This window comes from Apium graveolens, chromosome 2, assembly GCF_009905375.1.
Source record: "Apium graveolens cultivar Ventura chromosome 2, ASM990537v1, whole genome shotgun sequence".
NCBI lineage: Eukaryota > Viridiplantae > Streptophyta > Magnoliopsida > Apiales > Apiaceae > Apium > Apium graveolens.
This window is the reverse complement of record NC_133648.1, coordinates 307,450,604-307,458,378: the sequence shown is the minus strand read 5'-3', so window position 1 is coordinate 307,458,378 and position 7,775 is coordinate 307,450,604. Positions and strand designations below refer to the sequence as shown.

General features: G+C 43.2%; 1 non-coding gene across 1 annotated transcript; it reads left to right on the top strand.

The window, feature by feature from the left end:
* The first annotated feature begins 6,287 nt into the window (after positions 1–6,287).
* Positions 6,288–6,394, top strand: LOC141709203 (small nucleolar RNA R71). Its single transcript, XR_012569792.1, has one exon. It is a non-coding gene; the product is annotated as a small nucleolar RNA R71 (small nucleolar RNA).
* Positions 6,395–7,775: the final 1,381 nt, after the last annotated feature.

Here is a 7,775-nt window from a genome sequence, read left to right as displayed (position 1 = left end):
ACCAAAAACTGGCCACTGGATATCAGCTCCAAGGCCTCAAAAAGCAGTCCCTAACGCAAGGGTGAGCTCCTGAGCAAACCTGCTCTGCGTCTCATACATGGCATCCATCCGCCGTGAAAGCCTCCTATACTGGGCATCACCCATCCCAGCACCCTCCTGAGCTCTCGACGAACCAGCCTCACCACGCCCTGGCCTAGCCATAGTAGCACCTCGTGCTGGACGCCCTCCTGGAAGATGATAACCCAGCCCATGCTCCTCAGGCTCACCACCGGTCCACTCCTGCATCCCATTCAGAGTGCCAGAATCTATCAGAGCTGCTGGCAACTGCAACTGCTCATGAGCCGGCCAGTTCACTCCCACTGCTCGGCATAGCTTCGTAACCGTGGATGCATAAGGGATGTTCATATGCTTTGCTCCCCTCAAAAACTTCAGAATTCCTTGGTAGATAAACTCACCAAGGTCCACATAGTATTCCTCATTCAGAATTCCCCACAACAGCTGTGCTCTCTCAACTGTGACCTCGTGTGCATGTGAAGAAGGAAAAATATTAGCACATATAAATGCATTCCATGAACGGGCATACCTGTTCATGGCGATCGCCGGAAAGTGACGATACTCATTATTGGCTGGACTGCGATTCCAAACTGTGCCCGGTCGACAGAGAGTCGCACAAATCAAATCCAAGTCAAAATCCTCAGCAGTCTTTTCATTCCAGTTCTCCTCCTCGGGCTTCCTCTCTCGCTGTCCAATCACACGGCGAATCGCCGCAGGATGATAATCAACCGTCAGCCCACGGACTACAGAATACCCATTCTTTTCAGCCTTCGCGTTCGCGTAGAACTCGTGAATAACGCTCATCGGTACTGCTTCGGGTGACTCACAAAAAGCTATCCAACCCTTCTCTGCAATCATGGGCAACAACTCACCATCCCTCCCTGATGGTAAAAACCCCCTCTCCTTCAGAATCGGCTTCCCCAACAGCCTAGTGTACTCCTCCTCTGCAGCTCTGTCAGTTAACCGAGGCCTTGCAGCAGTGCCCCTCGATGAATCAGCAGTAGGAACTGTGTTGCTGCTGTCAATAGTGCGTGCTCTCTTGGGTGTCATTGATTCGTGAATAAAAGTGTGTAAGAACTGATTTTTGATGTTTGTGAGAGGGTTTAAGTGTAGGAAGTTTTGTGAGAGATATGTAGGATAGGTGTATGTATATATAGGGTGTGGATTAGATTAGGGTTTGGGAATTAAAGGATAAAATGATGGGGTAGTGGGAATAATTCGTGGGTTTATGGGCTACAACTGTTTTTGTGTTTTTGTTTGTTTTTTTTTTCTGAACTGTAAAAAATTTTCTGGAACTCGACCCCTGCGCGGCCGCTCAGCATTTCTGCGCGGGCGCGCAGATGGTCTCTGGAAAAAAAAATTTTCAGCCCCTATTTTCTGATTTTTTTGTGTTTTTGGATAGGTTATTAACTTCTAAGGGTTCCTGTAACAACAATTCATGGGTTGCCTCCCACGCAGCGCTTCTTTTTCGTCATTAGCTTGACGTTCCGTACCTTTCTCAAGTAGTCAACAAAATGGCACTAACCACCTCTCGGTTTGCCATGTCCCCATAGTAGTGCTTCAACCGCTGACCGTTAACCTTGAATGCTTGGTCCGAATCATTCTCAAAAATTTCCACCGCTCCATGTGGAAACACAGTTTTGACAATAAAAGGTCCAGACCACCTTGATTTCAACTTTCCAGGAAAAAGTCGGAGCCGAGAGTTGAATAAAAGAACTTGTTGCCCTGGCACAAATAACTTAGGATGTAGCTTCCTATCGTGCCACCTCTTCACCTTTTCCTTATACATTTTGTTATTCTCGTACGCTTGAAGTCGAAATTCATCAAGTTCATTAAGCTGAAGCATTCTTTTCTTACCAGCTGCATCTAAATCCAGGTTCAATTTCTTCAATGCCCAGTAGGCCTTATGCTCAAGCTCCGCTGGTAGATGACATCCTTTACCGTACACCAACTGAAACGGTGACATCCCTAGTGGAGTTTTGTATGCTATTCTGTAAGCCCAAACAGCTTCATCGAGCTTTAAAGACCAATCCTTCCTTGACGGACAAACAACCTTCTCTAGAATACGCTTTATCTCTCTGTTAGACACTTCCGCTTGACCATTTGTTTGCGGATGATAGGCAGTAGCTACTCGATGATTCACATTATAACGCTGCATCATAGAAGTGAACTTACGGTTGCAAAAATGCGATCCTTCATCACTTATGATTACCCTAGGTGTTCCGAACCTTATGAAAATTTGCTTATGAAGAAAATTTAGCACTACCTTTGCATCATTTGTCGGTAAAGCTTTAACTTTGACCCATTTTGAGACATAATCGACTGCTAGCAAGATGTACTGATTATTGCAAGATGAGATAAAAGGCCCCATGAAATCGATTCCCCACACATCAAAGACCTCGACTTCAAGCATCACATTTAATGGCATCTCATCCTTCCTTGACAAATTTCCCACTCTTTGGCAACGATCACACCTTAAAACAAACTGATGAGCATCCTTGAACAAAGTAGGCCAGAAAAAACCTGCTTGCAGAATACGAGCTACCGTCTTCTCACCTCCATAGTGTCCACCATAAACCGTGGAATGGCAGTCTCGTAATATCCCCTCCGTCTCACAGAACGGGATACATCTCCTGATGATCTGGTCAGCTCCCTGTCTAAACAAATATGGTTCATCCCACATATACCACTTCACCTCATGCAGAAACTTCTTCTTTTGAGCGGATGTCAAATTAAGAGGCATTATATTGCTGACAAGATAGTTTACAATATCTGCAAACCATGGTTCTTCCTCCTGAATTGCAAACAACTGCTCATCCGGAAAAGCTTCATTGATTAACGTTTTATCTTGTGAAGTAGAATCGGGATTCTCCAACCTAGAGAGATGGTCAGCTACTTGATTCTCAGTACCTTTTCTATCTTTGATCTCTAACTCAAATTCCTGAAGTAAAAGCACCCAACGAATGAGTCTCGGCTTCGAATCCTTCTTAGAAACCAGATAGCGAATAGCTGCATGATCAGTGAATACTGTTACTTTCGTACCAAGCAGATAAGATCGAAATTTCTCAAAGCCAAAGACTATAGCCAAAAGCTCCTTCTCAGTAGTGGTGTAGTTCAATTGGGCCCCATTTAAAGTCTTACTCGCATAGTAGACCACATGGAAGATATTTTTCTTGCGCTGTCCCAGAACTGCACCTACCGCATAATCACTCGCATCACACATCATCTCAAACGGTTCTGTCCAATCTGGTGCTGTAATAACTGGTGCAGTGATCAAACTCTTCTTGAGAGTCTCGAATGCTGCCAAACATTCATCATCAAATTTGAAAGGCACATCTTTCTCAAGCAAATTGCACAACAGCTTAGATATCTTTGAAAAGTCCTTGATGAATCGCCGATAAAAACCCGCATGACCAAGAAAACTACGGATTCCTTTCACAGAATTGGGTGGGGGAAGATTTTCAATGACTCCCACCTTGGCCTTGTCCACCTCCAGACCCTTGCTAGAGACCTTATGCCCAAGGATAATGCCTTCACGCACCATAAAATGACATTTCTCCCAATTAAGCACCAAATTAGTTTCCACGCATCTTTTGAGTACGGCGCGCAGATTATTCAAACATTCATCATATGAGTGTCCAAAGACGGAGAAGTCATCCATGAACACTTCGACGTTATTTCCAATCATGTCAGAGAATATAGCCATCATATATCTCTGAAAGGTGGCTGGGGCGCCACATAACCCAAACGAAACTCTACGAAAAGCAAATGTGCCAAATGGACAAGTGAAGGTAGTCTTTTCCTGATCCTCTGGTGCAATACAAATCTGATTATACCCGGAATAACCATCCAGAAGACAAAAATACTCATGACCCGCCAATCTGTCAAGCATCTGATCAATAAATGGAAGGGGGAAGTGATCCTTCCTTGTGGCTTTGTTCAATTTTCTATAATCCATGCATACTCTCCATCCTGTAACTGTTCGAGTAGGGATGAGCTCATTCTTTTTATTTGCGACCACAGTGATACCTCCCTTCTTAGGTACACATTATACGGGGCTCACCCACGAGCTGTCAGAAATAGGATAAATGATGCCTGCATCTAGCCATTTCAGAATTTCTTTCTTCACCACCTCCTTCATGATGGGATTCAGTCTTCGCTGCTGTTCCACAGTTGGCTTACTACCTTCCTCTAGCAGAATTTTATACATATAATATGAAGGACTTATCCCCTTGATGTCTGCTATGGTCCATCCTATAGCCGATTTGAATTCTCTCAAAATCCTTAAGAGCTTGTCTTCCTCACTACCTGAAAGGTCAGATGAAATAATAACAGGTAACGTAGATGAATCACCTAAAAAAGCATACCTCAAGTGTTCAGGTAATGGTTTGAGCTCCAAGGTAGGTGCTTCCTCTATTGATGGTTTGAGCTTCCCTTCAGCATTCTTAAGGTCAGAAGTACCAAGAGATTCAAATGGTATGTCCAGCTTTCGCTTCCATGGAGAAGCGTTCAGATATTGTAATTGCTCGTTGCTATCTTCATCATCGCTGTCAAAATCCCCCAATAAGGCCTTTTCCAATGCATTAGACATTAGCATGTGCTCGAGTTCCGAAGTAACCGCGGAATCAATCACATCCACTTTTAAGCACTCCTCCTCTTCTGTAGGGAATTTCATTGCCTTGAATACGTTGAAGGTCACATCCTGATCTTGGACCCGCATAGTAAGTTCCCCTTTTTGCACATCTATCAAGGTACGACCAGTAGCCAAGAAAGGCCTCCCCAAGATTATGGGAATCTTCTTATCTTCCTCAAAATCTAGAATAACAAAATCTGCTGGAAAGAAGAGCTTATCCACCTTGACGAGCACATCCTCAACTATGCCCCTTGGGTAAGTAATGGAACGGTCCGCCAATTGTAGCGACATGTATGTGGGTTTTGGATCAGGCAGATCCAGCTTTTTAAAGATCGACAACGGCATCAGATTAATGCTTGCTCCCAAATCACAAAGGCACTTGTCAAAAGTTAGATTGCCAATGGTGCAAGGAATGGTGAAGCTTCCTGGATCTTTCAGTTTTGGTGGTAACTTTTGTTGCAGAACAGCGCTGCATTCTTCCGTGAGAGCAACGGTTTCAAGGTCATCCAGTTTCACCTTCCTTGAAAGAATAGTCTTCATAAACTTTGCATAACTAGGCATTTGTTCCAGAGCCTCAGCGAAAGGTATATTGATGTGAAGTTTCTTGAACACCTCCAGAAACTTCCCGAACTGTCTATCCAGCTTTTGTTGCTGCAATCTCTTAGGAAAAGGTGGTGGAGGATAGAGCTGTTTCTCCCCTGTATTAGCCTCAGGTAGAGTGTGTTCAACAATAGTCTTCCTTGGTTCCGCCGCTTTCTCCTTTTGCTTAGATTCTTCTTCTCTAATTTCAGTTTCTACTTCTTTTGCCTTTTCAGCCTCAGCTACTTTTCCAGACCTTAAGGTAATAGCCTTGACTTGCTCTTTAGCTTCCTTCCTGCCTGGTACTTCCGTGTCACTGGGAAGAGTGCCAGGTTGACGATTGAGCACTGCATTGGCTAATTGACCGATTTGATTTTCCAAGGTCTTGATAGAAACCGCCTGACTCTTGCACAACAGCTTAAGTTCCTCAAAATCAGCACTAGTAGGTGCAGCTGCACTTCCCTGTTGAGGATATGATTGCCTTGTAGCATACTGTTGTGGTTGCTGGAATCCAGGTGGGTTAAACTGTTTACTCACTCCTTGCTGATATGGTGGCTGAATAGCATTCTGATTATTCCCCCAGCTGAAATTTGGATGATTTCTGTTATTAGGATGATAGGTCGCTGGCACAGGCTGCTGTTGTCGCTGATAATTATTCACATACTGAACAGATTCATTGACAAGAGAACACTGATCCGTAGCATGAGAACCTGCACAAAGCTCACAAACCATAGCTATTTGATTAACTCCATACGTAGCCAGAGAATCAACCTTCATTGATAGCGCTTGGAGCTGGGCTGCAATAGCGGTGGCTGCATCAACTTCCAGAATACCTACGACCTTGCCTGATGTCATCCTCTGAGTTGGGTTTTGATGCTCATTTGCAGCCATCGTCTCTATAAGATTATATGCCTCAGTATAGCTTTTAGCCCATAAGGCTCCTCCAGCTGCTGCATCGAGCATGGGCCGAGATTGGGCCCCCAAACCATTATAAAAACCAGTGATCACCATCCAATCCGGCATTCCATGATGTGGACATTTTCTCAACATTTCCTTGTAGCGTTCCCAAGCCTCGCACATAGATTCTGTAGGTTGCTGCGCAAACTGAGTAAGATCACTCCTCATAGCAGCAGTCTTTGCCATTGGATAAAACTTCACCAGAAACTTTTGCGCAAGATCTTGCCACGTAGTGATGGACCCAGCTGGTTCAGAATGTAACCAGTCTTTAGCCTTATCCCTCAGTGAGAATGGGAAAAGCCTCAACTTGATAGCCTCATCAGTCACGCCATTATACTTAAAAGTGCTGCAGATCTCGACAAAATTCCTTATGTGCATGTTGGGGTCTTCAGTTGCCGCTCCTCCAAAAGAAACAGAATTCTGCACCATCTGAATAGTGCCCGGCTTGATTTCAAAGGTGTTAGCTAGAATAGCCGGATGAAGGATGCTTGACTGAATATCATCAATTTTAGGCCGAGAAAAATCCATAAGAGCTGGATCAGCTTGAACAATACGATCTCCCATGTTTACTGGTTCTTTCTGCTCAGTTCCTAAATCCGAATCCTCAAAATCTAACTTCTCCAGAATATCAAGAACTTCGTCTGTCTCCTCAGATGTATCTAAAGTCCTCTTGCGAGCACGAGAACGAGTTTGCATAAACGCTTGCTAAAGTACCTGAAACACAACCGAAAAGAGTAAGTAACTATTACGTCCTAATCACTGAGTCCTAATGACCAATGATGGTAAGTACATAGACTAAACAAATACGCCGAGTCCCCGGCAGCGGTGCCAAAAACTTGTTAGGGCGAAAACACGCGCTAATATTCACGCAAGTATACGCGTTCGCAAGTAATATAGAATACTTTCTAGTTCGTTCCCTCAGAGACTCAGACTAAATTATTGTCTAATTAAACTCACTCACCAATGTATGATTACTTCTCAATGTTAAGATAATAACACTTAAAATTGTTGATCAAATATTAACTATAATTAACTACTTAATTAACCACTTAACTAACACTTCAATTTATCAATAATAAAACACTCATGAGATCATAACTTCATTATTACTTCCTTCTATAGTCATTGTTATTACCTTTAACATGTGGCAGTGATGACATTAATCGAATAACACGAAACTGATAAAAGCCAACTTTCATTGTACTAATACCATTCTACCAAGCATCCACAATTAAGATAGAAGTTGAATAGTCATCAATTATGTTGAGTTCCTATATGTCTACAGAAATTGACAACACAACGATTTAAGCACAAGTTATCCCTTTTGATTACATAGGGCAAATAAAACTGTTAGAGTTACCCACTAATCATGCACAACGTACATGAACCTATGCTAGCATGGCAAGTTCTAAATCTCAAGATCCACCGTCGCTTCACAAGAGATTAACACCCTATCTTATATGTTCGCGACGCACATAAGACGAATACGCACAACCAATACTAGATATCATGCAATCATCACACACTAAAGTATTAAACAATTAACTAAAGA